The sequence below is a fragment of the Phascolarctos cinereus genome, unplaced genomic scaffold (genome assembly GCF_003287225.1).
Source record: "Phascolarctos cinereus isolate Bilbo 61053 unplaced genomic scaffold, phaCin_HiC Scaffold_726;HRSCAF=1367, whole genome shotgun sequence".
Taxonomy (NCBI): domain Eukaryota; kingdom Metazoa; phylum Chordata; class Mammalia; order Diprotodontia; family Phascolarctidae; genus Phascolarctos; species Phascolarctos cinereus.
The window spans coordinates 140978112-140987187 of NW_027556098.1; the positions used below are offsets into that span (position 1 = coordinate 140978112).

General features: G+C 36.2%; 1 pseudogene; it reads right to left on the reverse strand.

Annotated features, from left to right (window-relative positions):
• Positions 1–275: 275 nt before the first annotated feature.
• Positions 276–6990, reverse strand: LOC110192116 (elongation factor 1-alpha 1 pseudogene; annotated as a pseudogene).
• Positions 6991–9076: the final 2086 nt, after the last annotated feature.

Here is a 9076-nt window from a genome sequence, read left to right on the forward strand (position 1 = left end):
GAAAGAAAGAAAGAAAGAAAGAAAGAAAGAAAGAAGAAAGGAAGGAAGGAAGGAAGGAAGGAAGGAAGGAAGGAAGGAAGGAAGGAAGGAAGGAAGGAGAAAGAAAGAAAGAAAGAAAGAAAGAAAGGAAGAAAGAAGAAAGGAAGAAAAAAGAAAGGAAGAAAGAAAGAAAGAGAAAGAAAGAAAAAGAAAAAGAAAGAAAGAAAAAAAAACAATTCTAAGACTCTTCTTCCACCACTGATTAAGAATGCAGTGGCAAGTGGTGTACAGAATATTCATTTAACTCTCTGGGACTTTTGGTCAGATTTTGTGTCCTTGCCAGCTTTAGAAACCTTTTTGTCAACTGCCTCGATGACACCAATAGCAACAGTTTGCCTCATCGCAAACAGCAAAACAAGACAAAACAAAGATAGCCACAAAAGTTCTCCACACACATGAGCTTGTCTGAAGCCTTACCAATGATGTCAGCATCGCCAGATTTCAGAAATTTGCATCCCCACCTTCTAGCTTCTTACCAGAGCAATGATCAGTCTACTCCTCAGTTCAGCAAACTTGCCAGCAATCTGAGCTGTGTGACAATCCAGAACAGGTGCATAGCCAGTAATGATTTAGCCTGGGTGGTTCAGGATAATGACCTGTTCACTGAAGCCAGCTGCTTTCATGGGTGGGTCATTCTTGCTATGACCAGACACATTACCACAGCACACATCATTGACAGACACATTCTTGACATTGAAAACAATGGTATCCCCCAGTGGAGCCTCAGTCAAAGCTTCATGGTGAATTTCAATAGACTTTATGTCAGTTGTGACACTGACTGGGGCAAAGGTGACCACCATGCCTGGTTTAAGAATACTAGTCTCCCACATAACCAACAGGTACCATACCAATACCGCCAATCTTGTAGATATCTTGGAGGGGTAGAAGCAGGGCTTGTAAGTTGGATAAGTTGGTGGCAGGATGGCATCCAAAGCTTCGAGTAGTGTAGTTCCATTAATATCACCATCTTTATGAGTGACATTTTATTTCTTGAACCAAGGCATATTAGAGCTTGGCTCTAGCATGCTGTCAGCATTCCAACCTGAAATTGGCACAAAAGCTCCCATGTCAGGGTTGTAACCAATTTTCTTAATATAAGTATTGACTTCCTTGATAGTTTCCTCATGTATTTACTGACAGTAGTGGAGGTAGGAGTTGGTGGAATCCATTTTGTTGACACCAACAATCAGTTGTTTCACACACAGTGTGTGAGTCAAAAGGGAATGCTGATGGGTCTGCCCTTTCTATAGATACCAGTCAACCATGAGATGTGCCTGTAATCATGTTCTTGATAATGTCACTTTGTCCTGGAGCATCAATAATGGTCACATAATACTTTCTTGTCTCAAATTTCCACGAAAATATATAGATGGTGATACCACACCCACATTCAGCCTTCGATTTATCCAAGACCCTGGCATATTTGAAGGGACCCTTTCCCATCTCGGCAGCCTCTGTCTTGAACTTCTCAAGGGTTCTCTTATCAATTCCATCATATTCGTAGATATGTGTACTTGCCAGAGTCTATATGTCCAGTGGCAACAATATGAGTTTTTTTTCTTGACCATTTTTGTGGAGGTTTCGCAGTGGTTTTCACAAAACTTGTGTTCTGGCAGGAAAACCATTGTGAAAAAAGCTTGAAGAACTATTCAGTGGCTTATAACTATGTCAGTTCAACAGAAAGACTTTGGTAGAAAAGAATTTAAGAATTATACTAAAGGAGAACTTAGACTACTAATGCTGCCTGTTTCCTTTGACATATGATGCCCTAGAATCTGATTCATAGCAAAGGTATTGCAAGACTGAACACCATGAAGGTTGAATAAGGACAGCTCTATGAAGTATTACACTGCTTTTCAGTTATTACACCTCAACTTTAGTGTTATTGTAAGAGTTTTCAGTCTCATTCCTATTTTAACCTACAGCCTGTGACTATTTAAGCCATCAAGCCAATTGCTTGAAGTCATGTAGTGGAAAGGCTTCAAATGAAAGTTTCACTCACATTTTAAAAAGTCATATTGCTGCTACCTCCTCAGCGTAGCCTTGAGGAAAAAAAAATCATATATCAATATCTAAGTACTGCAAAAGGCACACCATGCACTTTCTCCTTTAACTGGTTCATAAAACTGAATTTCTGTCTATGGCATGGAAGTTAAATATGCACTCATTCCATAAGGGCAGTAGGACTAATTTTCTTTTTAGTGCTCCAAATGGCCATGAAAAAAAAAATCATGGAAAAAATTCTCCAGTGGCTGAGGCTGAGACAGTGTCTTAATAATGGAGTTGAATACTAGTGAGTTGCTAAGTATGTTAACACAATTAAAATTCTGTGTGAAATCAGAGGAGTAGTCCTTCTGATGAAATATGTATTCAGGAATTATTTGAGTACCTACTATGTGTTCAAAGCTATACTTGACAGCAAGAAGTTTAAAATAGTTTCTGTCCTCAAGGAGATTGTAATCTAGTAGAGGATAGGAGACATATATCCATGAATATTAAAAATACTAATAAAAACCTATGTATGATTATGTGCCAAATGAGTGATTTTGGTTCCTAACTTACTTAGAAATCACAGGATTTTAGTGTTAAGTGGGAAGAAAAGCTTAGGGTCTTTCTTAACTGCCAATTCAGTTTCTCAGAAGGTAGAAGAAGCAAAGAGATAAACTAGTATTTTCACCTTTATTGTATGTTCTTAAAAGCGGCATATCCTCATTTTATAGACAGGCCTAGATATGTTAATTGACTTTGCCAAGGTCACTTAGAGCCTAGATATCCACCCAGTTCCTTTGCTTCTAAATCCAGCACTCTTTCCATTTATCCATGGTTATTTTGCTGTTGTTGTTCAACTGTGGCCAACTCTTCACGACAACATTTGAGATCTTCTTGGCAAATATATTCGAGTGGTTTGCCATTTCCTTCTCCAGCTTGTTTTACAGATGAGGAAACTGAGGCAAACAGTGTTAAGTGACTTACCCAAAGTCACACAGCTAGTAAGTGTCTGATGCCAAATTTGAACTCAGGTCTTCCCAACTCCAGGCTTGGTACTCTTTCCACTTTGGCACATGGGCGCCCTGTCCATGGTTTATAAGAACACATAAATGCCTTCTCTGAAGTTAACCTTTCAAATTTAAGCATTTCAGATCTTCACAGTGCTTCTAATCACACAATAGGAATTTGTTATTTATACATTTTATTTAAAAATATTTCCTCAATGATTTAAATTACATAGGTCTCTCTGAGATCTGTTGGGATGGGAAATGGAAATCAATGACTGGAATATGACTTCATTGGGAAACCTTTTTAAAATAAATGGGGGGGGAGAGAGAGAGAGAGAGAGAGAGAGAGAGAGAGAGAGAGAGAGAGAGAGAGAGAGAGAGACAGAGGAGAGAGAGAGAGAGAGAGAGAGAGAGAGAGAGAGAGAGAAGTTGCATGTAATGGAATCAGATACCTGCATGGATATCATGATAATGAGTATAGAAATATAGAAACCTGGGGCTAATCATTTAGGTGAGGATAAAAAAAGGGAAAAACAGAAGTTATATAGTTGGGGGAGATATACTATAAGTAACCCTTCACACCCACACACATACATACACACACACTGACCTATTCTTTTTCAGTTACAAATTTTAAGTTGACTCTGAAACAATAAATAATAAAAAATAAATAAGATGGAAGTGTCAAATGCACATCTGCTGAAAGTCTCCTTTTCCTAAAATCAGAATAGCTAATAAGTTCTTGACATTCTTAACTAGCAATTTATTTTTTCAGAAGGTAGAAGGAAACTGGTCTTATGGACTTTACTGTAACTTTTGAAAAAATAGGTTGATAATACTGCAGTGATAGGAAATAAGTGAAAATGACAATGCCATTTTGGACTTTATAATAATTAAAAGAGAAAGGAAACAAAAAGGAGAAAAATAATGAACATTGTTAATTTAAAAAAAGATAAAACCTAAAAGAACCCTTCTATGATCTTTAAATATTCCCATTAAATTAGTATGGATGATAACAAAGAAGCATGCCAAAGAGAGGAAAAAGTAAGCAATTTATTTAGTCATTGAACATTATTCCTGATAGAATAGGGTCATAGTATCTACAAAGACAGAAACATTTTTCACAGAAATAAATTACTTCAATATTTCCCTCCGAGAGAAAGAAGGAAGGAAAGAAAGAAAGGAAGAAAGAAAGAAGGAAGGAAGGAAGGAAGGAAGGAAGGAAGGAAGGAAGGAAGGAAGGAAGGAAGGAAGGAAGGAAGGAAGAAAAGAAAAAGAAAGGAGAGAAGGAGGAAATAAAGGAAAGAAAGAAAGAAAAAGTCAATAGAGCTAACTGTGCTGGGATTTCAAAACAACCTTTTCCATAACACTGTAGACAACAGCACCTTCACATCACCTCATATCCTTTTTGGTAGAGTCCATGAGAACTGGTATAACGTAGTCCACAGAATAATGGCCTTTGGGTCAGAAAAGCCATATTATTAGAAACAGAAGTCCTATATTCAAATCCCAACTTTGATCTTTTCTAATTGGTGCAGTGTCTGGTTCTGCCACTTATTTTATAGTCTTGAGAACACCATTTCATCTCCATTGGCCTTTAGTTCCTTTGCTCTAAAATGAAGGGTTTATACCAGATGACTTTTAAAGTCCATTCCAGATCTACATCTAAGATCCTACTATCTCAGTCTCAGTTTGTGTATGTTTACCATAAGAATAATACTTATAAACACCTACTGTGTTCTTATGCTACATACCTTAGTAGTTTTAGTTAATGAGGTATATGGAGGTAGAAGAAATCTGACACCAAGAGTTCTTTATACTGACACAAAAATAAACATACATACAAAATGAAATGAAACAAAAAATGTATCTCACAATCTTGTTTTAAGAATCATCCATTTGTAGTTGTTTCCTAAGGGTAAAGTGTTACATAGGTATCTTTTGGAGGGGGGGCACATTGCTTTTTCAGTTTTAGGTGGTATTGTGTCTTGGCCAATTGGAAATCTAGAGAGTGCATTTAATTCTTGACAAATTACAAACCGATTTATGTTTGCTTCTATATTATCATTTATATAAATAAGTTTTTATTTGAGGGTTTTGGGGGTTAGAGATAGGGCCTAATTTATAGAGTTTCATAATTTTAGTGATTCCATGGGAGTGTCTTCAGAAAAAAATCAGTAATGTGAACTAGGGATCTAGATAATCCTATGTATAATACAATTTAAGTTGCTTCTGGGAGGCCTCCCCTCCTGTATAGTACATAAGCTGTCTCAGTTCCTGAAATTCCACCATTAAAGAGTCATTCCTTTGTCTTTTGAAAGCTCTTCATTTATTAAAAAACAAAAAACAAAAAATGCTTTCTATTTAAATGCAAATATCCAAGGAGGTTTAAACCATAAACTCTTATCAACCAACACCATACCATAGTTGGAATAATTTACAAAAGCCAGCAGAATAGGCATCTGTTCTGGAAGGGCAGAGGCACTTAGATAGAGGAGCAGAGTACTATGTTGGCAAAGGTAAATATTGCCCATTTCACAATTTTGCCTAAGGCTGGTCCTGTCCTTAACTAAAATTTTTTTCAATTAGGAATTTGAGCAGCCCTTAAAATATAGCAAATGAAATGGATTTTCAGAGACAAAAATCTTTATGGGACTTCTGTCTAGCTAACCTAACTATAATATAGAGAGTTTGAATGATTAGGTAAGACGTTTGCAAGGGAGACTGCTTTTTAAAGTAAAAGGTCAGTGCTTTGCATTTTGAAACCTACTGTAATTCCAGAACCTGTTTCAATTACACAATTATATTTCACTTCTCCCAGATTATATGTTTTCATGCTTACTGGTTTGGTTCTCTATAAAATGGTGCTTGTTGAGAAGGAAAGAAAAAAGAAAGAATAAGACAAGCAAACTCAGTTCTCTGTTTAAAATTCTTGTTTTGAAATGAATGCTCTATAGCACTGTCATTGTAAAAAGTGACAGCACAGACGGAAGCTTATTAAAAATATATTATCTTTACAGTTTTACATGCATTAAAATATGTCAGCCTTTTTTCAAACTCATTCTCTTCTTCATCCCAAAACAGAATGGGATTCAACAGGGGAACATCTCTTGTGCCAGGGTCTGGCTGAGTTATTGCTTTTCTTAATCCAAAAAGCAGATTTCATTATTTTATGCAAAGATCAATCTTACAAAATGTCTGACTTTTTTAAAGGTAGATTCCTATTTTTAATACAACTTGAGAATCATTAAAAACACGCACTATAGCAGTTTATTTCTTGAACTTACCTTCTCAGTTTATTAGGAGACAAAGTTCAAGCACTGTAGTAATCCAGTGAATTTGGGACCACACACCTAAATCATTGAAGTTAACATGCAAATTGAGGTCTAAATATATTGGAAAACTGAAATCCATCTTCCCCCATTTGCCAATATTGACTAGACCCACGGTTCTTAATCTATTTGTGTTAAGCATCTTTGGAATTCTAATAGCAATTCTAATCCCTTTTCAGAATAATATCAATACGTGCATAAAATAAAATACTTAGGATTTACAAAGAAAACCAATTATGTTGAAATACAGTTATCAAAATATTTTAAAAATTTCATAGATGTGAGGTGAACTCCTAGAAAAATGTCCTGAGTTTACCTCATCTCATCCTCCTCCTTTAAAAAAAAAAAGCATTTTCAAGATTGTGAAGTTGCTGAATGATAATAGAATATCCATTATCTATTGGCTGGACATTATTTATTTGGAATAGAATCCGCTTCCCAGTCTCATATGAATTCTGGCCAGTCAAGTCTGAAATATATAAGGGCAAATATCTTACTGCTCGCAGAAGTAGTATATGTCCTATCATTAGACTGCCTTTCAGGTATGCCATGAAGACAGGATTTCTGCTCGGGTGTATTGGATGCCTCTGAGGTCCCTCTTCAGTTCTGAGATTCTGTGACATATTTGGTAGTACTAGACTTATTTTTCATGGCCACAGAGAACAGAATTAGGACTAATTGTTGGAAATTACTGAGAGACAGTAGATTTCAGGTATGTAGGGATAAAGATAACCTGTTCAGAAATTAATTGGGATACCCTCAAAGATTGTCAGTCAGTATCATTAGTAATTTTTATACTGGATGACCACTTGTCAAGGATGTTATAGAGAGCATTACTATTTGGGTACTGATTAGCTAAGATGACTTCTGTATCCTTTACTTTTGATGATCAAGTTTTTTGTGTTCTGTTTTTTTCCCTTGTGACTGAGTGACACCCTGCCCCCCCCAATATCTGAATGAATGTTGCTTTTTTTTTTCTGGGTTAGAGGTTGGGGAAGGCAGCTCTGATCAGATGGTCCTCTCCCCTCTCCTCCCTCCAAAAAAAAAAAAAAGAAAAAAGAAAAGAAAAAACTTCACTAACATGGTGATGTTTGCTGTCATTTCATATTTCAGCCTCCAAAACTAATATTTATAGTAAAAGACTGGATATGATTTCATTGCCATAGGGACCCCTAACCCCCCATGAGAAAACTCTACTATTGTACCTTGCTAAGTTCAATGCAACTTTTATTCTTAGAGAGTTGCCTAGAATGTTGAAAGGGTAAGTGACTTCCCCCAAATCACACAGCCAGTATGTTTCAAAGGCAGGAGTTGAATCCAGTTCTTTCTGGCTGTGAGGCTACTTCCTTCTTGGCTAGTCTGATTATTCCAGTTACTTGAAATTGCCTGAAATTAGCATTCATCATCACCAGGTGGATAATGACTTCATGGTTTAGGAAATAAAGGAAGAGTTTTTAGCCTTCAGCAAAAGGATCTTCCCTTACATTCTTTAACAAACAAACAAAAAAATAAAGATGCAGCACTCTAGAGAAACCTTTAGGTATTTAGGTGTCAAAAGACCTTTCAGGAACTTCTCTTCAGCCTTTAATTTTCTATCTGTCAAAGATGCAAATGGCCTATTCCTTCTGCTTAGAATGTTAGCTAATGAGAGAGATGACCTCTGTCGGCCTTTCTAAAATCCCTAATTAGTTAGAATACCCTGCCGAGTTCCAGCTGACTACTTTGCATCTTCCCTCACCTCTTGGCAAAACGAGGGGAAAAAAAAGTTATGGAACAAGTTGGTGTACTGCTTTATGAACCAGCCCTCTTTTAACTCTTTCTTGCCAAACTCATTTCCCAGGCAGTTAACTTCTAAATCTTTTAAGGTAGAGATTATACTATTGCTAATTTTAAAATACTGATGTAACTTACTATTAAACACTTCTCTGCTGGGTCCCTGAACTATGTAGAGCCATTGTGGGTACTTCCTTTAACTCCTCAACTACTTTTTATTTATTTTGCATTTATTCCTGTGATTTTGAATAATGAAATTGTTTCTAGTTCAACTTGCTTTCACTTATGATCCAAGGTTACAATTATAAGATTCATAACTTTAAAAAACTTCAGATAAAATTTAACAGATTTCCTAGATGTTGATCCCAGAGGATTTCGTTTTGATCAATAATATGGATTCTTAATCCTTTTTTATGTCATGGGTCCCTTTGGCAATCTAGTGAAGCTTATAGATTTCTCAAAATATTATTTTTAATTTGTAAGTGAAGGAAATGACAAATTTTGGTTAGATGATAATGAAAAGATAGATAGATAGAGATATAGATTTTCCCCCCAATCTAAGTTGATGGGCCCTCTGAACTCTATTCATGGACATCAGATTGAGTCCCTGGTCCGAAGAATAAAGCCCCAACTTTTCTGCCTAGCATTCAAGAATCTCTGAAATCTGAACCCAACCTAACTTTCCTTTTGTACATACTACCTGAGTGAACTGGGGAAAATCATCTGATCTCCCTGGGTCTGAATTTACTTATCTATAAAATGAAGGGATTGAATTAAATGACTTCAAAGAGCCTATCTAGGTCCAAATCTATTACCACATGATCTAATTAATATTCATTGAATTAAACTAAAGGCTCCCTTATTTGAGCATATCTACAGGATCACAGACAGAGAATTGGAAGGCTGGGAGCTCAGAAGTCAGCTAGTACCACAAGC